The following is a 23,349-nucleotide window of genomic DNA, read 5'->3' as shown; positions in this document are numbered from 1 at the left end:
CAGGTGTGGTGGCTCATGCCTGTAATCCCAGCACTTGGGGAGGCCAAGGCAGGCAGATCATGAGGTCAGGAGATCGAAACCATCCTGGCCAACATGGGGAAACCCTGTCTCTATTAAAAAGACAAAAATTAGCTGGGCATGGTGGTGCACACTTGTAGCCCCAGCTACTCGGGAGGCTAAGGCAGGAGAATTGCTTGAAGCCAGGAGGTGGAGGTTGCAGTGAGCCAAGATTGCACCACTGCACTCCAGCCTGGTGACAGAGTGAGACCTTGTCTCAAAAAAAAAAAAAAAAAAAAAAAAAAAATTAAATAATTAAAGTCATCTTTTGCAATGAATGCATTGCTTTGAAATTCTTAGCAAACTCTGCCCTTTATACAAGTTTAATCCATTTTTTTACATCAATAAATTTTATCTTAAAAAGAAATTTCTATTCTCTACTCATAGTAAACTTTTTTAATAGTAAATTTTTCTTGTTTTTTTTTTGTTTGTTTCTTTTTTTCTAGTTTGTATTCTAAATTAAGATGGTACCTGTGTAGGCTTCTTCCAAGAGTATACTGAGGGAGGCCGAGGTTTGGAGTACAGTGGAACCCATCACACAGGTAGTAAGCATAGGACCCAATAAGTAGTTTTCCAACCCTGGCCCACTCTGTCCCTCCCTGTTCTTATTTCCCAGTGTCTATTGTTCCCATGTTTATGACAATGTGCACCCAATGTGTAGCTCCCACGTAAGTGAAAACATGAGATATTTGGTTTCTGTTTGTGTTAGTTTGCTTAGGATAGTGGATTCCAGCTGTATCCATGTTGCTGCAAAGGACATGATTTTGTTATTTTCTTGGCTGCATAGTATTCCATGGTATATATGGAACTTTCCAATCTACCTTGGATTTTCAATCTGCCTTGGATGCACCTGGATTGACTCCATGTCTTTGCTGTTTTGAATAGTGCTGCAATGAACACACATGTGCATGCATCTTTTTATTACAATGATTTATTGTCCTCTAGGTATACCCCTAGTATAGTAATGGGATTGCTGCATCCAACGGTCATTGTTAGTTCTTAATTTCCAAACTGCTCTCCATAGTAGCTGAACTAATTTACATTGCCAAAAATGGTGTGTGTTCCCTTTTCTCCACTGCTTCCCCAACATCTTTTTTGTTTTCTTTTTACTTTTTAACAAAAGTTATTCTGATGGGTGTGAAATGGTATCTCACTGATGTTTTGTTTGGCACCTTTCTGATGATTAACAATGGTAAGCATTTGTTAATATGTTTGTTGGCCACTTACATGTGTTATTTTGAGAAGTGTCTGTTCATGTTCCTTGCCCATTTTAATGGTGTTATTTATTTTTTGCTTGTTTTTTTGTTTAGGTCTCTTATGGATTCTGGATAATAGGCGTTTGCTGTATCCATAGTTTGTGAATATTTTCTTCCATTCTTTACGCTGTCTGTTTAATCCTGTGATAGTTTCTCATGCTGTGCAGAATCTTTTTAGCTTAATTAGATCACACTTGTCAATTGTTGTTATTCTTGCAATTGCTTTGGAGGACTTAGCCATAAATTAATTGAGAAGTATGATGTCCAGAAGAGTATTTCCTAGGTTTTCTTCTAGGATTTTTATAGTCAGAGGATGTACTCTTATGTAAGAAAAGCACAAACCTTTTTTTTTTTTTTTGAGACAGAGTCTCCATCACCTAGGCTATACTGCAGTGGTATGATCTTGGTTCACTGCAACCTCTGTCTCCCAGGTTCAAGTGATTCTCCTGCCTCAGCCTCCCGAGTATCTGAGATTACACATGCCTGCCAACATGCCGTGCTAATTTTTGTATTTTTAGTAGAGATGGGTTTCATCATGTTGGCCAGGCTGGTCTCAAACTCCTGACCTCAGATGATCCACCTGCCTCGGCCTCCCAAAATGTTGGGATTATAAGTGTGAGCCACGGCACCTGGCCAAGCACAAAGCTTTTAACATAAAAATGGAAATGAACATTTTAGTGTTTTGTTTAATTCATAAAATGCAATTATTTTGGATTCTACTAAATAATAAACATCTATATGTGGTAAACTGTTTGGATGCCAATCATTCAGTTGTGATTATGGGTGGGAAGAGTTGAGACAAGTGCAAATCAACTTTTTAAAAAATGTTTTATATTCAAGATGAAGTCTCACCCTGTCACTCAGGCTGGAGTGCAGTGGCACAATCTCGGCTCACTGCAACCTCTGCCTCCTGGGTTCAAGCAATTCTCTGCCTCAGCCTCCCTAGTAGCTGGGATTACAGGTGCTCTCCACCACACCTGGCTAATTTTTTTTTTTGTACTTTTTGTACTTTCACCATCTTGGCCAGGCTGGTCTTGAACTCCTGACCTTGTGACACACCTGCCTCGGCCTCCCAAAGTGCTGGGATTACAGACATGAGCCACCACACCTGGCCGGTGCAAAGAAACTTTAAAAGTGACATGGGCTGGATGCGGTACCTCATGCCTGTTATCCCAGCACTTTGGGAGGTTGAGGCAGGCAGATCACAAGGTCAGGAGTTTGAGAACAGCCTGGCCAATATGGTGAAACCCTGTCTCTACTAAAAATACAAACATTAGCTGGGTGTAATGGCAGGTGCCTGTAGCCTCAGCTACTTGGGAGGCTGAGGCAGGAAAATTGCTTGAACCCGGGAGGTGGAGGTTGCAGTGAGCCAAGATGGTGCCATAACACTCCAGCCTGGGCAATAGAGTGAAACACTGTCTCAATTAAAAAAAAAGGCGGGGGGGGGGGGGCAGTATGAACCACAGCTAAACTATAATCAATTAGAGAGTAAGCCAAAGCATCTCAAACCATATCATCAGTTATCAGGCAATAATATGCAATTTCTAAAACCTAACTTAAATGCAGCTTTTAAAGACATTTTAAATGTGTCAGTTTAGTCACATTTATTGAATAAAGTTAGTAAACGGGTATCTCTTGACAATGAGAGCTCCAGGGAATTAAAAAATGTAAAGTTCCCATTTTCTTTCTGTGTTAACACAGCTAATTATGATCTTTACTAAACATGCATAAGTCAACAGAACTCAGTATTTCACCAAATTAAAAACAAGAATTATATTAGAGAAATGAAACCCAAAAGAGAAACGGTCATGTAACTAACCACAGTCAAGGAGTTCTTGAAGTTATTTGAAGTCTGTGGGCTTGAAATAGGAATTCTTATGGGTGTTTGGAAAACATATTTTCTGTTGAGTCCTATACTAGTAAGATTTTCAACACAAGGTGACTCTGGGTCTCGCCTTGTAGGAAGAGTGCTGAGAAAATATTTCATCCGCTCTTTCTCCATAAGGAGCTCCATGCTGATCGTTGCTATTTTCTTATTCGATCTGTAAAGATAGCAAAGACAAACGCTTAGTATTTCATTTTTCCTCTAATGATTCTTAATGACTTGCAGTTTTTAAAAACTTGCCCTGAGAGCAAACCAAATTATCCACTCAACAGTGTTTTCACACCGAAGATGTGTGAGAGCATACCTGTGGTAAGCAATTATAATTTTAACATCATTCTAAAGAAGCACCTGTGTTTCTAAGGTAATTTATACTGAACAAGCAGTACAAAGTAGACAGGAAAGAGAAATGGCTATCAGTGATGTATGGCTCAACAGGTAACACTTGCTGCCTTCTAAAAGGGCTCTACTTGTGAGATTCTGAAGATTCCATTAGAAATACTCGTATTTAAAGGGTAACAATGTGGGAAAAGAATATGTTGATTTGCTTGATTATAAGACCCACTTCACTAGAAATAATTGTATCAAAACATCATGTTGTACTCCTTAATGTAGGTTAAGAAAACTAAAATGAACTACAACAAAAAAATCTAGGAATACTTGTGTTTAGCAAACAAATTTTAGGTTTCACCCTTGTGCATTTCACCCATTATCTAGGAACAATTAACCATTTGGCTCTGAGGAATAATTCAGAACAACAACTCCTGGGGGAGAACTAGATTGGTTGGTTGATGATCAAAAAGAACTAAAGCATGTCTGAAGGCAATTAGCCCCCAGCACTGTGACCAAGGCACTAGAGGTGGGGTTTTTCCTTCTGCCTTCCACACACCCTTTCAGGCTGAACAAGGTTTTTTGTTTTTTGTTTTTTTATACTTTTTTAGGGTACATGTGCACAATGTGCAGGTTTGTTACATATGTATACATGTGCCATGTTGGTGTGCTGCACCCAGTAACTCATCATTTAACATTAGGTGTATCTCCAAATGCTATCCCTCCCCCCTCCCCCCACCCCATGACAGGCCCCGGTGTGTGATGTCCCCCTTCCTGTGTCCATGTGTTCTTATTGTTCAATTCCCACGTATGAGTGAGAACATGCGGTGTTTGGTTTTTCGTCCTTGCGATAGTTTGCTGAGAATGATGGTTTCCAGCTTCATCCATGTCCCTACAATGGACATGAACTCATTATTTGTTATGGCTGCATAGTATTCCATGGTGTATATGTGCCACATTTTCTTAATCCAGTCTATCATTGTTGGATATTTGGGTTGGTTCCAAGTCTTTGCTATTGTGAATACTGCTGCAATAAACATACACGTGCATGTGTCTTTATAGCAGCATGGTTTATAATCCTTTGGGTATATACCCAGTAATGGGATTGCTGGGTCAAATGGTATTTCTAGTTATTTTTTAACCACTTTCTGAATTACACTTCTTTAAATTCCTTAATAATTATTCCCTATTTCACAAGGATGCCTTTCTGTAACATCTTGAAAATGTTACACAAATAGTCTTTTTTTTTTTTTCTTTTTCTTTTCTTTTTTATTATACTTTAAGTTTTAGGGTACATGTGCACATTGTGCAGGTTAGTTACATATGTATACATGTGCCATGCTGGTGCGCTGCACCCACTAACTCGTCATCTAGCATTAGGTATATCTCCCAATGCTATCCCTCCCCCCTCCCCCCTCCCCACCACAGTCCCCAGAGTATGGTATTCCCCTTCCTGTGTCCATGTGATCTCATTGTTCAATTCCCACCTATGAGTGAGAATATGCGGTGTTTGGTTTTTTGTTCTTGCGATAGTTTACTGAGAATGATGGTTTCCAATTTCATCCATGTCCCTACAAAGGATATGAACTCATCATTTTTTATGGCTGCATAGTATTCCATGGTGTATATGTGCCACATTTTCTTAATCCAGTCTATCATTGTTGGACATTTGGGTTGGTTCCAAGTCTTTGCTATTGTGAATAATGCCGCAATAAACATACGTGTGCATGTGTCTTTATAGCAGCATGATTTATAGTCATTTGGGTATATACCCAGTAATGGGATGGCTGGGTCAAATGGTATTTCTAGTTCTAGATCCCTGAGGAATCGCCACACTGACTTCCACAATGGTTGAACTAGTTTACAGTCCCACCAACAGTGTAAAAGTGTTCCTATTTCTCCACATCCTCTCCAGCACCTGTTGTTTCCTGACTTTTGAATGATTGCCATTCTAACTGGTGTGAGATGATATCTCATAGTGGTTTTGATTTGCATTTCTCTGATGGCCAGTGATGATGAGCATTTTTTCATGTGTTTTTTGGCTGCATAAATGTCTTCTTTTGAGAAGTGCCTGTTCATGTCCTTCGCCCACTTTTTGATGGGGTTGTTTGTTTTTTTCTTGTAAATTTGTTTGAGTTCACTGTAGATTCTGGATATTAGCCCTTTGTCAGATGAGTAGGTTGCGAAAATTTTCTCCCATGTTGTAGGTTGCCTATTCACTCTGATGGTAGTTTCTTTTGCTGTGCAGAAGCTCTTTAGTTTAATTAGATCCCATTTGTCAATTTTGGCTTTTGTTGCCATTGCTTTTGGTGTTTTGGACATGAAGTCCTTGCCCACGCCTATGTCCTGAATGGTAAAGCCTAGGTTTTCTTCTAGGGTTTTTATGGTTTTAGGTCTAACGTTTAAATCTTTAATCCATCTTGAATTGATTTTTGTATAAGGTGTAAGGAAGGGATCCAGTTTCAGCTTTCTACATATGGCTAGCCAGTTTTCCCAGCACCATTTATTAAATAGGGAATCCTTTCCCCATTGCTTGTTTTTCTCAGGTTTGTCAAAGATCAGATAGTTGTAGGTAAGCGGCGTTATTTCTGAGGGCTCTGTTCTGTTCCATTGATCTATATTTCTGTTTTGGTACCAGTACCATGCTGTTTTGGTTACTGTAGCCTTGTAGTATAGTTTGAAGTCAGGTAGTGTGATGCCTCCAGCTTTGTTCTTTTGGCTTAGGATTGACTTGGCGATGCGGGCTCTTTAGAGACACAAAAAACCCTTCAAAAAATTAATGAATCCAGGAGCTGGTTTTTTGAAAGGATCAACAAAATTGATAGACCGCTAGCAAGACTAATAAAGAAAAAAAGAGAGAAGAATCAAATAGATGCAATAAAAAATGATAAAGGGGATATCACCACCGATCCCACAGAAATACAAACTACCATCAGAGAATACTACAAACACCTCTACGCAAATAAACTAGAAAATCTAGAAGAAATGGATACATTCCTCGACACATACACTCTCCCAAGACTAAACCAGGAAGAAGTTGAATCTCTGAATAGACCAATAACAGGAGCTGAAATTGTGGCAATAATCAATAGTTTACCAACCAAAAAGAGTCCAGGACCAGATGGATTCACAGCCGAATTCTACCAGAGGTACAAGGAGGAACTGGTACCATTCCTTCTGGAACTATTCCAATCAATAGAAAAAGAGGGAATCCTCCCTAACTCATTTTATGAGGCCAGCATCATTCTGATACCAAAGCCTGGCAGAGACACAACCAAAAAAGAGAATTTTAGACCAATATCCTTGATGAACATTGATGCAAAAATCCTCAATAAAATACTGGCAAACCGAATCCAGCAGCACATCAAAAAGCTTATCCACCATGATCAAGTGGGCTTCATCCCTGGGATGCAAGGCTGGTTCAACATACGCAAATCAATAAATGTAATCCAGCATATAAACAGAGCCAAAGACAAAAACCACATGATTATCTCAATAGATGCAGAAAAAGCCTTTGACAAAATTCAACAACCCTTCATGCTAAAAACTCTCAATAAATTAGGTATTGATGGGACATATTTCAAAATAATAAGAGCTATCTATGACAAACCCACAGCCAATATCATACTGAATGGGCAAAAACTGGAAGCATTCCCTTTGAAAACTGGCACAAGACAGGGATGCCCTCTCTCACCGCTCCTATTCAACATAGTGTTGGAAGTTCTGGCCAGGGCAATCAGGCAGGAGAAGGAAATAAAGGGTATTCAATTAGGAAAAGAGGAAGTCAAATTGTCCCTGTTTGCAGACGACATGATTGTTTATCTAGAAAACCCCATTGTCTCAGCCCAAAATCTCCTTAAGCTGATAAGCAACTTCAGCAAAGTCTCAGGATACAAAATCAATGTACAAAAATCACAAGCATTCTTATACACCAACAACAGACAAACAGAGAGCCAAATCATGAGTGAACTCCCATTCACAATTGCTTCAAAGAGAATAAAATACCTAGGAATCCAACTTATAAGGGATGTGAAGCACCTCTTCAAGGAGAACTACAAACCACTGCTCAAGGAAATAAAAGAGGATACAAACAAATGGAAGAACATTCCTTGCTCATGGGTAGGAAGAATCAATATCGTGAAAATGGCCATACTGCCCAAGGTAATTTACAGATTCAATGCCATCCCCATCAAGCTACCAATGACTTTCTTCACAGAATTGGAAAAAACTACTTTAAAGTTCACAAATAGTCTTTCTTGAGGCACCCTCTAGTGGTAATACTAAAGATCACAATCAAAAAAGATTGTGCCCAGAGTAGCAGTACCACTTGACACTTTGGGTTTAGGTTGTGATCTACCAAAAAATAAATTAAACTCATTAATATTTCTATTTAGGGAAATTCTGACAAGCAATTTTATAACAAGATCACTTTATTAATTATAAAGCTTCAAAAATACTTAGTGACAAAAACTAACAGATCAGGTTAACTACATGAGACTTTTCAGGGGAAAAAAGCCATACAAAAGCAAAAAAAAAAAAAAAAAAAAGGGAGAGAGAGAGAAAGAAATGGGACAGAAACTATCCTTGACTAACATTTTAAAGGTAAGATTATTTACTAACATTATTTTCTGAAATTACATTATTAGATTAGCATTCACTTCCTACTAATCTCCTGAAGCCATCTCACTAAAAATTATGTTTTCAAAACAAATTAATGAGCTGAATTCATTTTCTATGAGTGTACGTTTTGACTTACTTCATTAATTTTTTTGACATGGAATTGTTATCTTTCAATGCTGCTGCAAAGGCTTCCTTATATTCTTCTAATTCGGTTGTAACCTCTTCATAAGCAGTTTTCATTTCTGAGAATTTACATTCCACATCTTTAAGTGTGAGTTCCTTCTTATTTAGTGAAGCCATATTATCCTTGTTTAACTGCTCCAATTGTTTTTCATATTGTGCTCGTTCCTAAAACAAAGGAAAAGAATACACTTTTAAAACAATTATAACCTAATTATTGTATGTTTGTTGCCTTTCATTTTGAGTCAGTGATTCAAAGAGTGATTTTGAATATGTTAGTAAAAGAGGCTGAAGCTTAAAATATTTATCAGCAATATCAAAACTAATAACTGAATTCAGAATTGTCTGATTTATAAAAATTCAAAATCATAATTATGTTAGTATTAATGTAATCTGGTCATATAAAAAGTAATAGAATCCATTCATAATTTAAAAAAGTGATTAATGAACGTAGCTTATGACCAATTCAAAAGTGTCACATAATTTCTAAATCACAATTTTTTCTTATGCCAACTGATCTTAATCATCAAACGACTCCACAGTGAGTCGTTACTCTGAAAGATTGATTTTGTTATAATAATAATGGAAATGTAAATATTTAAAAGAAAAAACAGATGTCATTTTTTTTTCTAGAACTCTACAAAGCAAATTGCTGCAAGAAAGGCAGAGGAAACATAATATATACATATCCAAAATATAATTTGTGGTGAAATAAATGAAAGCACATTACAGATAAACTTACCTGATTTAAAAAACTAACCTGTAAGTGGATTTCTACTAATTTTTCTACTGCCTGCATTGCCTTTTCATCTAGCTCCGATTTATATTCTTGTAGTTTACTAAGTTCTACCATATTGTTTTCCATATGTGTCTTAAGATTTAATATTTCTTCTTTCAACATGTTTTTATCCTCCTCAAGTTTTTCACATTCCTGTTGTACTTTTTTCATAGATAAAAACTCCTGTTGAAGAACTTGATTGTCTTTAGCCAAATTGACACATTTTGAAGATAAAGCTTCCTTCTCTGCTGTAAGATCATCAAACTGCATGAATAAAATAATATAGCTTGATAATGAAGTAGGCTGAGAATAATCTAATACAAAACCAATAGCAAATTTTGAAATGCATTTACTTGCAATAAAATGTTATCTGTAATGCAGTGGATTCTTCAAATGTGAACCCTTAAATTACTCAGAATTTTAAGAACAAAGTTAAAGTTACCATGAGTCACAGAAATATATTATTTACTATCATCTTTGCCACAGAACTTTTGCACTTCATCTTACTTTTATTTTTCTGATAATTCATTTTTGTTCCTCCTTAGATGGCACTTAAGTTATCTCTTAGTAAAAAGTGTCTAACCACCTTCCCTCATTATCATTCCTCATAATATGTCAAAAAAAGTTGCAGAGATATCATATTGAGTTATTTAGGCCAAAGTCAATAAATGGCTCTCAGAATAAGACTTTGAAAATAATATAACACTCTATACTAGGCATGGTGGCTCATGCCTGTAATTGTAGCAATTTAAAAGCCTGTGCCAGAAAGATCACTTGAGGCCAGGAATTTGACATCAGCCAGAGCGACATAGTGAGACCCCCATGTCTACAAAAATTTTTTTTAAATTAGCTGGGCATGGTGGCTCATGCCTGTAGACCCAGCTAGTTGGGAGACTGAGGCAAAAGGATGGCTTGTACCCAGAGTTCAGGGCTGCAATGAATTATGACCACATCACTGCACTTTGCCTGGATGACAGACAAAGACCATATCTCAAAAAAACACAAAATAATGAATCCTGTAAATAAGGATTCTGATGCCATAAGCCCTTCCTTAAACTGCAAATGTTTCATGCTAATTTGAATTGCATTTTAAGAAGTAATGATTCTTGGGGTAAAGGCCATAGAATACACACCCAGAAATAAATCCGCATATTTACGGCCAACTGATTTTGGACAAAGGTGCCAAGAACATACACTGGGGAAAGGACAGTCTCTTCAAATGAATGGCACTGAGAAAACTAAATATCCATATGGAGAAGAATGATACTAGCTTCCTATGTAACAGCACATAATGAAATAAACTCAGAATTGATTGAAGACTGAAATGTAAGGCCCAAAATTATGAAACTAACTCTAAGTAAATATAGGAAAAATGCTTGAGGACATTAGGCTGTACAAAGATTTTTATGGGTAAGACATCAGAAGCATAGGCAAAAACCAAATGATAGACAAATGGTATTACATTAAGATAGTTTCTGCCCAGCAAACTGAGTGAAGAGAAAACCGGTGGAATGGGAGAAAATATTGTCAACCATTCATCTAATAAGGGACTAATATCCAAAATATACAAGAAACTCAAAAAACTTGACAGTAAAAAAAAATCTGAGTTCAAAATTGGGCAAAATATCTAACTATACTTTTTCTTTAGAAAAAATAAATACAAATAGCCAATAAATAAATTTTAAAATGCTCAGTATCACTAATCCTCAGGGAAATACAAATCAAATCTTCAATGTGATACAATCTTGCTTCAATTTGAATAAATTGCTATCATTGAAAAGACAAAAAAATAACAAATGCTGGTGAGGTTCCAGAGAAGAGTAAACTCTTACATGCTGTTGGTGGGAAGGTAAATTAGTGCAGCCACTATAGAAAACAACATGAGGGTTTCTCAAAAAACTAATAATGGGACTGCCAAGGGATCCCGCAAACCCACTATTGGGTATTCAGGCAATAGAAAAGAAAACAATAGATCAAAAAGATACTTGTACTTGTATGTTTATTGTAGCACTATTCACAATAGCTGATGTATGGAATCAACCTGCATGTCCATCACCAAATGAATGGACAAAAAACTGTGGCACACAAACACAATGGAATACTATTCACCATATAAAGGAATTCAATCCCATTATTTGTGGCCATGTGGATCAGTCTGAGGGATGTTATGTTAAGTGCAGACACAGAAAGATAAACACTGCACAGTCTCACTCATGTGTGGGAGCTAAAGAAAAACTGAGGGCTGGGCAACACGGCTATTGCCTGTAATTTCCTAGCACTTTGAAAGACCAAGGCAGGAGAATCACTTGAGGACAAAGTTCCAGAGCACCCTGGACAACATAGGTAGATAGCTCTACAAAGTCAAAAATCAGACAGATGCAATGGTGCATGCCCATAATCCTAGCTGCTCAGGAGGCTGAGGTGGGAGGATCACATGAGCCCAAGAGTTTGAGGCTGCAGTGAGCTATGATCAAGCCACTGTCTCTAGTCTGGGTGACTACAGTTGCCCAGAGCCCAGACTAGACTAGCAAGGCCCTGTCTCTTAACAACAACAAAAAAGCTCACAGAGGTAGGGGAGGGGAGGATGGTTAAGGGATACAGAATTACAGTTAGATAAGAGGAATGAGTTCTGGTGTTCTGTGGCATTGTAGGGTGGATATGGTTAACTATGATTTATTGTATATTTTTAAAAAGCCAGATGATTTTGAATGTTCACAATTCAAAAAATGAAAAATGGTTGAAGTAGTAAATGTGCTAGTTAGCTTGATCATTACACACTATATACATGTATCAAAATATCAACTCTATTGGCCAAAGTTATGTATACACATGTCAATTAAAACAAAAGAGAAGCTATATTTATCCCATTAAAAAAACAGAATATGGGCAATCCTTACAGACTTCCTTCTAATGAATAGAATGCAGTAAAAGGGATATCACGTGGCTTCCCTATCTCAGACTGCTTTCCCTTTGAACTCAGGCCCCAGATTGTGAGAGAGATCAGGCCACAGAGACAGCCTGGGAGTGTCAGTGTCAATGTTCACGCTGCCTGCTCTAACCAAGGTTCCAGCCAATGGCCAGCATCAACCATCAAACATATGGGTGAGCAAAGCTTCAGATGATTCCATTTCCCCAGCTGATCAGCTGTTCCTAGGGAAGCTGAGGGGAGCAGAGATGACCTGTCCTGGCTAAGCTTTTTTCAAACCACAGGTTCATGAACAAAATAAATGTTTTTCTTTTAAGCCACAAAACCCTGGATAATTGTTAGAAAAATAAGTTTTAAAAAGAGACAACAGGAAACATAACTTACGCAGAGAAAAGAGTCTCCTTTAAAGTAGGATCTAAAAAATGCTGAGATTAATTTATTGATGGCAAACATTATTGAGAAGCAGTAGATAACCAGGAGAGAGACACAAGCTGCTGAGGAGGAACATTTCCTAAAACCCCCTTCAATTATGAACTCTGATATCAAGGCAAGGGTGTCTCCTTACAATTTCCCCTTAAGTTAGGAAATAAGACTGCAAAGCAAGAAGATGTATGATTTGAAAAACAACTAGAAATACTTGGTTAGATAACCAAAATCAGACATTTACCTGATTTCAGTTAATGGAAATTCTAAAAGAATAAACTTTGAGTATTTATTAATCAATCTAGTATTCAATTTTCCTTTTCCTTTTCTCAATGAGGAAATAAGGAGAACATTATGGAATGATTTTTAGTCTTCACAGAAGTAAAATAAACACAGTATGCTTTGAGTGTTAAGACATCAAATGCAATTTCTCCTTTATCTTACTTCAAGCTTGTTTGTATGGAGAAGTTAAGACCGTCCCATCTCTGTTATGCCACAATGCTTCTCTACAGCACACAACTTGGCTCTGAAATTTCAAAAGTCAAAATACTAATCTACTATTTGTCTCTGATAAATTGCCTGAACATTACCTGATTTTGAAGTGCTGCACTCCTAAGACTTTTTCTTGGAATGAGTTAAACTTTATATTCCAAGAATCCTCTACTGAGCTAGAAAGCAGAGCTGTGCATCTCTGTTTCAGTAAAAGGAGGTCAATACAGGGAACTGTGGTTTCTGAGAATGCAAGATCTGCATCAAGTAAAGGATTAGATGCAGTGCTACCCAAGAGAACCAGCTACCAGGTGGAAAGAGGATCTGCGAACTACAAGATGATGACTTCACTTGATTTCCACTGAGGAAAGCTGGCAGCTCAGACTTCTCCTTCCTGGATGGTAAACATCTATGGAAGATTCTATGAATTATAATGAGTTAGCAAAACATAATACACTAAATATTAGACTACGTCAGCAGATCCTGTGACCAAAACTTACTGAAAATATAACTATAGAGGGAGGCGATGGAATAGAGACTGAAGGTTTGAATAGAGAAAAAAAGAAAGTGTGTCTTGTAAGCCTGACTTGCCATCATGTCTTAGAGTAAGTAAGGTATAAGCTGGCCAGAGACTCCTTTGTGACACAAAAGGTGAAGTTAAAGATATTCCACTAAATTTAATTTTTATTATGATATAAGACAACTGGTAATATGCAACATGATTGAAAAAAACTTCTCATTAAATTCAATTTGGCCTTGGCATAAGAATGCTCATCATCACTGGCCATCAGAGAAATGCAAATCAAAACCACTATGAGATATCATCTCACACCAGTTAGAATGGCAATCATTCAAAAGTCAGGAAACAACAGGTGCTGGAGAGGATGTGGAGAAATAGGAACACTTTTACACTGTTGGTGGGACTGTAAACTAGTTCAACCATTGTGGAAGTCAGTGTGGCGATTCCTCAGGGATCTAGAACTAGAAATACCATTTGACCCAGCCATCCCATTACTGGGTATATACCCAAATGACTATAAATCATGCTGCTATAAAGACACATGCACACGTATGTTTATTGCGGCATTATTCACAATAGCAAAGACTTGGAACCAACCCAAATGTCCAACAATGATAGACTGGATTAAGAAAATGTGGCACATATACACCATGGAGTACTATGCAGCCATAAAAAATGATGAGTTCATATCCTTTGTAGGGACATGGATGAAATTGGAAACCATCATTCTCAGTAAACTATCGCAAGAACAAAAAACCAAACACCGCATATTCTCACTCATAGGTGGGAATTGAACAATGAGATCACATGGACACAGGAAGGGGAATATCATACTCTGGGGACTGTGGTGGGGAGGGGGGAGGGGGGAGGGATAGCATTGGGAGATATACCTAATGCTAGATGACGAGTTAGTGGGTGCAGCGCACCAGCATGGCACATGTATACATATGTAACTAACCTGCACAATCTGCACATGTACCCTAAAACTTAAAGTATAATAAAAAATAAAAAATAAAAAAAAATAAAAAACAAACAAACAAACAAACAAAAAGAATAGATATAAACAAACTAAGAATTGATAATCTACAAATAAACCTGCACATTTACAGTCAATTGATTTTATACAAGGTTAACAAAAGAACAGAATGGGGAAAGAATAGTCTTTTCAACAAATGGTGCTGGGACAACTGGATATCCACATGCAAAAAATAAATAAAGTTGGACCAAATATCTTATTTAAAAATTACCTCAAAATAAAACAGTGAACTGTAACAGCTAAACCTATAAAACCCTCAGAAGAAAACCCTGGCATAAATCTTTGTGACTGCATTTGGCAGTATTTTCTTAGCTATAACTCCAAAGGAAAAATGGATTCAATGGACTTCAAAATTGAAAACTGCTGTGCCTGAGAAGACAGTATCAATAAGTGAAAAGGTAAGACACTGAGTAGAAGAAAGTATTTGAAAAGCATGTATCTGATAAGGGACTTACATATGTAGGATATATAAAGAACCTTTGCAATTCATAAATAACAAGATAACCCAATTTAAAAAATGGGCAAAGATTTTGAATAGAGATATTTGCAAAGAAGATATAAAGATGGGTAATAAGCACATTAATAGATGCTTAATGTAATTAGTCATTAGGAAAAAGTAAATCAAAACCACATGTGTTATCACTTCACACCACAGGATGAAACATTTTTTCAATAAAAAAGAGAAAATAAGTGTTAGGAAAAATGTAAAGAAATTAAAACCCTTATCCAATGCTTCTGGGAATGTAAAGTGATGCAGCCACTTTGGAAAACAAACTGGCAGCTCCTCAAAAGGTTAAGCATGAAGTTACCATACGACCCAGAAATTCCAGTCATGAGTATACTCCAGAAAATCAAAAACATACGCAAGCACAAAAACTCATACATAAATGTTTACAGCAGCATTATTAATAAGAGTCAAAAAGTGGAAAAAACCAAAACGTCCATCACCTTTGGGTGGGAAAGAACCCAAAGGTCCATCACCTGGTGAATGGATACATAAAATGTTTGATGTATCCATACAATGGAATATCACTCAGCAATAAGAAGAAACTGAGTACTGATACTGTATTAGGACGAGACAGCAAAATGCCTAGGCAGATATGGAAGGGTCCCCAGAGAATCCCCAACCAGCCCCACAAGTGTTTACACCAGATGTTATGTGCAGATAAGGGAACCTGGACTTGTCTTGCCTGGACATGCCAGCAGCAGACCCGAGGCCCTCAAGCACTGGGGGGATGGGGTGGAGTCACCAGGAATTCACGCCTTATGCAGAGGAGGAACCTGGCCGCTTCAGCTCCTGTGCTCCTGGTATTCAATTGTAAGGTGGAAACCTGTTTGCAGGACCCCCCTCTTTGCTGAGAGCTTTCCTTTCACTTAATAAATTCTGTCCTCCTCACCCTTCAATGTGTCTGTGTGATTAATTTTTCCTGGTCATAAGAGAAGAACCCAGATTGAGCTGAACTAAGGAGCAAAAACCCTGCATCAATACCTGCTACAGCAGAGATGCAGCATGGAAAATTATGCTAAGTGAAATAAGCCAGTCACAGTAGACCACTTGCTTTTCACTTCAGAGGCTTATAGGCAAATCTATACAAAGAAGGTGGGTGGTTACCTAGGGCTGAGGGAGGAAGGGAAAACTAGTGAAGATAGCTAAATGATGTGGGGTTTGTTTATAGGGTGATGAAAATGTTCTACAATTGATTGTAATGATGACTGCATAACTCTCTGAAAATACTAAAGTTAGTATATTGTATATTTTAAATGAGTGAATTGCATGGTGTGTTCATTATTTCTCAATGAACCTGTTACCCCCCACCCCAAATTAATTTGGTACTAGTGATTTTGGTACTAGTGATCTGGAGACAGGTACTGCTTGGTTTCAGATCACTGGCCAGGGTTCAAGGCCTAAGAGAATCAACAGCATGTCCTTTTCATAGAAAAAGAGATTTATATTTTAAAAGCTATCCTTTTCATTAGTTTCAAGTCTGTAAAATTAAATGAAAAATCTTTCACTGCTTAAAGCACTGACAGATTTATATTGAGGAATAAGACCTTGTTTTCTTTGGCCCCAATTTCTATCTAAAGGGTCTGGGAATCACACCCTTCAAACTATCAAATCTAATCAGATGGGTTTTATTAACTCTTATAATGTGGCTTCCTTTCTAACCTGATTCTGGTGCAGCATCACAGAGAGAAGAAGCTGAAGGAAATAAAAATATTTTACCCCCAAATATATTTTTTTGTCATATTTTGAAATGGCTGCTGCAGGGCCAAGAGATTGAAATGGCCCTCATTAACGTAGCCCAATCTCTCCCCTTCTAGGTCTTCCCAGATCTGGGGAAGATTAACTAAGAGCCTGTGGCATTGAAAGTCTGAAAAGATATATTTGCCCTCTATTTTCTCAACATATTTTGGCAGAATTTGGGTTTTCCATTATCAATATTTTCCAAAATTACATGCTTTTTAATACCAAAACTGATTTAAAATTACCATATGTTGGAATATAAATTATTCTATTATAAAGATACATGCATTTGTATGTTCATTGCAGCACTATTCACAACAGTAAAGCCATGGAATCAACCCAGATGTCCATCAGTGATAGACAGGATAAAGAAAATGTGGTACATATACACCATGGAATACTATGGAGCCATAAAAATGAATGAGATCATGCTTTTTGCAGGGATATGGATGAGCTCAAAGCTGATATCTTCAGCAAACTAATGCAGGAAGAAAAAACCAAACACTGCATCTTCTCACTTATAAGTGGGAGCTGAATGATGAGAACACATGGACTCGGGGAGGGGAACAACAAACACTGGGGCCTGTTAGGGTCAGGAGGGAGAGCATCAAGATCAATAGCTAATGCCTGCAGGGCTTAATATCTAGGTGGATTGATAGGTGCAGCAAACCAACGTGACACACGTTTACCTATATAACAAACCTGCACGTCTCACACATGTAATCTAGACCTTAAGATAAAATAATTTTTTAAAATTACCTTCTGTTTTAGCTTCTTAATCAGAATATCCATTTTCAGTTGATCTGTTTTTAAGTCTCCATGGCAATCAAAGTCTTCATTTCCAAATACATTTAACATATTTATTGTCATTTCCAGGAGTTTCTTATATCTGCAGAAATGTACAGAATTAGTAAGTCAAGTACTTTTGAGTAAATATTTAATAATTGTTTAAACATCTGTTATGGCATATCAAAGAAACAAATCTATAAACTATGTTCCTTTCAGTTTCAACTGAACATAGTTTGAAAGCATTCTATATGAAATTATAATCTTAGATAAATAATATGAAGAACAATTTTATGGCATATATGGCAGGTAAAGTGATATTATAGCCATATAGTGTTTTTGTTTTGTTTTTTGTTTTGTTTTGAGATGGAATTTCACTCTTGTTGCCCAGGCCAAAGTGCAATGGTGTGATCTCAGCTCACTGCAACCTCTGCCTCCTGGACTCAAGTGATTCACCTGTCTCAGCCTCCCAAGTGGCTGGGATTACAGGTGTGTACCACCACGCCTGGCTCATTTTGCATTTTTAGTAGAGACGGGGTTTCACTGGTCAGACTGGTCTTGAACTCTTGACCTCAAATGATCCACCCACATTGGCCTCCCAAAGTGCTGGGATTACAGGTGTGAGCCACCACACCTGGCCTAACCATACACTTTTTGTAAACAAACTACTCATATCCATGTTGGTATGCTAAGTAAAATAACCTATTACTAAATATAAGCCATAACCCAGAGATGAGTAACCAAGATAAAAAAGTAAAACACATATGTTTAAAAAGACACAAAAGTACATTTTGATACCCATTGACCACAGTCTATCAGAAGAAAAAAAAGTACACACAAAAAGCATCAAGGAGATCATTCAATGTAGAAAAAGAGAAGAAAACATCTTTAATATCTGAGTTGAGGAGAAAAAGGATACAGGCAGTTTTAGAAAAAAGGAAAGGGGCAGAGAGATGTGTGACGATTTAAAGACTTTGAAGAAGAGATCTAGACATCTTTGCTGACATAATGTCAACAAAATGAAAGAGATACAAAACCATGTAGAGAAAGGCAATGACAGAAAAATGTTGATTCGAATCAGAAAACCAAATTAAGTGCTCAGTAAATAAATAGAAAAGTAGCTGTGTTCAGGGCTTCAAAGACAGATTCCATTGTTTTAAAAAAAATCTGTGATCAAAACATGAATGTTCATTTTACTTTTTCTTTAAGTTATACATATATTTTTATATATATGAAATTTATTTACGTAAAACAAGTTTAATAACATGTATACTTCATGTATACAACAGAGGTACTCATGTACAATGAGTAAATTTCCATATGTTTTATATCTAAAAGAAAAAGAAGCAGAAACAAACTATAAGCTACATATGAAGATAAATTTGATGTTAAAGTATGACACAAACAGGTCTTCTTTAAACAATTTGAATGCAGCAGACGATACTACAAAAGGAAGAAAAAATGACCACAGACAGCAAAAAATATCTTCAGAAATAAAAATTCAAACTAGATAATGAAGAGTGCACTGGACATTACATGTCCAAGGCGTGGTCATTGTTTTCAAAATCATTAAAGAATAAGTGGCCGGGCATGGTGGCTCATGTCACTTTGGGAGGCCGAGGCGGGCAGATCACGAGGTCAGGAATTCGAGACCAGCCTGACCAACTTGGCAAAACCCCGTCTCTACTAAAAATACAAAAATGAGCCGGGTGTGGTGGCACATGCCTGTAATGCCAGCTACTCAGGAGGCTGAGGCAGGAAAATTGCTTGGAGGCATAGGTTGCAGTGAGCCAAGACCACGCCATTGTACTCCAGCCTGGGAAACAAAGCCAGACTTTTTCTCAAAAAAAAAAAAAAAAAAAAAAAAAAGAATATTTTGGCATTCAAAAAAAATTTCACCTTGCCCCAGCAGCTCAGCTGACTCCCGCCCCCATGACACACATGTCTAAAAAGTTGTGCTGTGAGTTTCTGAAATACATTTTAAAATAGAATTCATTTAATTATGAAAATGCAAACATAAAATGAATTTGTATCTGTTTTAGTCAAGTAAAATTAGCGTTAAATCAATTAATAAATGGTTAACATGTTCTACAATATGAAAACCATACCCAGTTGCCTCTTCTTCTAATTCATCATTTTTCTTTCTTATTCGATTCACATTATACTTCAGTGATGATATTAACTCAAAAAGTTTTCTTAATTCTTCATTTTCTTTTTTAGGCTTAAAAAAAGTGTTTAAAATTATTTTTGTAAAATCTGTAGACCCTCTTTTATCTCAAAAATATTATTTCTCATAAGTGGATGAGTAATATGTATTTAGGCAGGTGTATAAAGTGCATTTTATAAACCTGATGCCAATAAGGTCAGATTTCAATAATAGTCACTTTTCTTAAAACTGCTAAAAATGATTCAAATTTTCATCATTATCTTTTCTGAAATTTAAACTGCCAACAATGTTTGTTACAAATGAGGGTTTTTACACACAAAATACTAAGGGTTAGTTAAAAAAAAAAAAGAGTAGTTATATTTACATTTTAGTTTTTAAAGATGCTCTAGAAATATTGTTTTTAATAGTTTAAGATATTCCAAGTTTTCTTAAATTATATCTTACTAAGACAAATTTTAGAAAACTCTTATCTAGTTCCCATTACATTTTTCATCCTCATCTGTCTTCAGGCTGAGCTAAATACTGTCATTCTAAGTATTCACCCATAGGTTTCAGTTTTTCCCTTTCTCTTAACCATTTCTCTTTAAATAAAGTTTATTTTTTCTATAATAAACAAAAACAACTTTTGTCTACTTTTTGTGGCTTTGCTATTATCCTGTTTCTCCCCTTCCATTGGACTCTATGACACATGGTCTCATTCAGAAATATTTTTTCATCAATTATTGTGTTTTTTATACTGAAATCTGATTTTTAATAATTCCAATAAAAAAGTCCAAGGGTTATGAAGGACTTTATCCTACTTTACTCAGCAGAGCAGTGACCAAATGCTCCCTCTGCTCCTCTGACCCCACTTCCTTTCTAAATGCAGTGACCTCTGTTCTTCAGCTCTATCCCTTTCTATTCCTCTGACCCCGCCTCCTTTCTAAATGCAGTGACCTCTGTTCTTCAGCCCTATCCCTTTCTATTCCTCTGACCCCACTTCATTTCTAAATTTAGCAACCTCTGTTCTTCAGCCCTATCCTTTTCTGGTTTTTTGTTTTGTTTTTGTTTTTTGTTTTGAGATGGAGTCTCCCACTGTCACCCAGGTTGGAGTGCAGTGGCATGATCTCGGCTCACCAGAACCTCCACCTCCTGGATTCAAGCGATTCTCCTGCCTCAGCCTCCCAAGTAGCTAGGATTACAGGCATATGCTACCACGCCCAGCTAATTTTCTGTATTTTTAGTAGAGACGGGGTTTCACTATGTTGGTCAGATTGGTCTTGAACTCCTGACCTCATGATCTGCCTGCCTTGGCCTCCCAAAGTGCTGGGATTATGGGTGTGGCCACCACACCCGGCGGCTATTTCACTTTTTAAATTCTCTCAGGACTCCTAAAATCTCCTAAACTTTTACCTAGATTCCCTAATCTACATTTCCAGCTCTGACCTTTTTCTTGAGGTCTCTTCCTTCTAGAACACATATCATAGACAATATTCTCCACCACATGCTCATACATTGCTACTTGGTGCAGATTACTTTTGTAGATAGTGAATCTTGTCTATTTTATGTTGGTTCTTATTGATGTTACTTTTGAGTATACTGTTATTTTCTAATCTCAAAGGGGGACTATCTCACTGCTACGATACTAACCAGTATACTTTGTCCTTTTTTTCATTCTTTCTTCTTTTTTGGACCAGTATACTTTGTCCCTTTCTTTTCTTTTTTTGAGATGGAGTCACACTGTGTCATCCAGGCTGGAGCGCAGTGGTGCCATCTCAGCTTACTGCAACTTCTACCTCCTGGGTTCAAGTGATTCTCCTGCCTCTGCCTCCCAAGTAGCTGGGACTACAGGTGCACAGCACCACGCCTGGCTAATTTTTGTATTTTCAGTAGAGACAGGGTTTCACCATGTTGGCCAGACTGTTTTTGAACTCCTGACCTCAGGTAATCCACCCCCCTCAGCCTCCCAAAGTGTTGGGATTACAGATGTGAGCCATGGAACCCAGCCCTCTTTTTCTTTGATAATGAAAACTTTCCCATGAGAATCAGATTATCAATTGTTTGCCTTTGTTTTCTTTTAAAGAATTTCCTTTTCCATAGAGATATGGCATGATGAACATCTTGTTCTAAAGTTCCTTTTGGGGGACACTTAACTATGTCATTGGGAGGCTTCAGTAAGTAGAGATCTCCCTTCTTCCCATTCAAGATTCTTCATCTCAAAATGGTGTCTACCAAATGTCTTAATCCAGGTAGTCCCTTGCTTAGAAATTCATGAAATAAGAACCTTCTCGAGAAGTTAGAGGCATTGATTAAGATGGTTTAAAGCTGCCCCTTATTATATGTTTTACTCCCAAGGTAGACATCAAAGTGGCTAATAATTCTATGTCTGATATCTAACTCAATTCTATGGGAATCTATACAACATGTTTTATTTATGAGACAGAGTCTCCCTCTGCTACCTAGGCTGGAGTGCAGAGGCTTGATCACTGCTCACTGCAGCCTCAATATTCCAAGCTCAAACGACCCTCCTACCGCAGCCTCCCAATGTAGCTGGGACTACAGGCATGCACCACCATGCCTCAGCTAAGTGTTTAAAAAAATTTTTTTTTTTTTTTTTTAGAGACAGGGTCTCACTATATTGCTCTGGCTGGTCTCAAACTCCTGGGCTCAAGCAATCCTCCTGCCTCAGCCTTCCAAAACCAGGTGTTTAACTGGGGACTAACATGAAGCACTTAGAAGACTACATGGAACATAGTGAGCTACATAAAATATTTGCTATTAGCATAATAATTTTATTGTATATCTTAACAAAATTGTGTGTTTTACGCAGGTGGCATGCCAATGGAAGTATTCTCCTATAGCTGCACTGAATCATTCTTACCACTGAGAGTTGCAGCAAATGGGGGACATAATTTATAACTTACTTTTCTCTCTGTATGACTCATTAGGCAATGACTATGTATGTACTACAATGTAAATAGCACCTCCTGGATGGAATAGTATGTAACTGACATGACCAGCAGAGACAGGCTAAAGACACTGAGCTGAGAACCCTGGACTCTATTGCTAAGTCAAGGCTCCTGAATCCGTTCACTCTGAGCAACTGTTGCTGTGGTGCTGCCTTCACAAGCACTCTGCTGAGCACTGAGATTAAGGGGCTGTGCTATCCTTCATCAGACAAGCTGCACCCAGAACTGTTCAGCTGACAGACTGGGAGCAGTCCAGAAACACAGTAATGGCTACATAGTGAAAAAAGGCCAATTAGATTCTTTTTCATAGAGAGAAAAACATAAACACGTGATTGAACGCGTCTCCTGTGTTAGACTAATTGCGTTAGATTTGATATTTAATTGCTAAAAATACATTTAGAATATAACCTTACTGTGTCAAGGTCTCAAAGAAGAAATACTTGGTATGGTATAAAGGATTGAATTGTATGCTACAAACCTCTAAGCTAAAATATTTTCAATGTATGCAAGGATAGGTGGCATACATATTATATATTATTCCCCCATTAAGCAAATTTATAATGAGAGAAAATTATCTTCCATAAAAAAAAGCCATGTAAAATTAAGGACTAAGTTTTTCAGCACAGACTAGACAACGATTGCTAACACATAAGGTCAATGAGAGAACAGTCAGAGAAAGCTTCATGAAAACAAAAAAATTGTCTGC

At 37.3% G+C, this 23,349-nt stretch overlaps 1 pseudogene; it reads right to left on the bottom strand.

Moving 5' to 3' along the window:
- Positions 1-19,823, bottom strand: part of LOC104007873 (ankyrin repeat domain-containing protein 18A-like) — a 57,597-nt pseudogene extending 37,774 nt beyond the window's left edge.
- Positions 19,824-23,349: the final 3,526 nt, after the last annotated feature.

This window comes from Pan troglodytes, chromosome 12 (assembly GCF_028858775.2).
Source record: "Pan troglodytes isolate AG18354 chromosome 12, NHGRI_mPanTro3-v2.0_pri, whole genome shotgun sequence".
In the NCBI taxonomy this organism is placed as follows: Eukaryota; Metazoa; Chordata; class Mammalia; order Primates; family Hominidae; genus Pan; species Pan troglodytes.
This window is presented reverse-complemented; position numbering and strand designations above follow the sequence as displayed.